This window comes from Limulus polyphemus, unplaced genomic scaffold, assembly GCF_000517525.1.
Source record: "Limulus polyphemus unplaced genomic scaffold, Limulus_polyphemus-2.1.2 Scaffold481, whole genome shotgun sequence".
NCBI lineage: Eukaryota > Metazoa > Arthropoda > Merostomata > Xiphosura > Limulidae > Limulus > Limulus polyphemus.
In genome coordinates, this window is record NW_013666091.1 from 497,033 (window position 1) to 497,283 (window position 251).

Sequence of the window (251 nt, forward strand, 5' to 3'; positions counted from 1 at the left end):
GTTTCATTATAAAATGTATGCACTAAACTGGGTGATTACTACTTTATCATTGAACAGTTAAGTTGATTTGTTGATTCATTGGACCAATAGGGCACGGCGAGCCTTGCTTTCAGATTTGCCAAATAGGGTTTCACTATAAAATGTATGCACTAAACTGGGTGATTACTACTTTATCATTGAACAGTTTAGTTGATTTGTTAGATTCACTGGGACCAATAGGGCACGGCGAGCCTTGCTTTCCGATTTGCCAA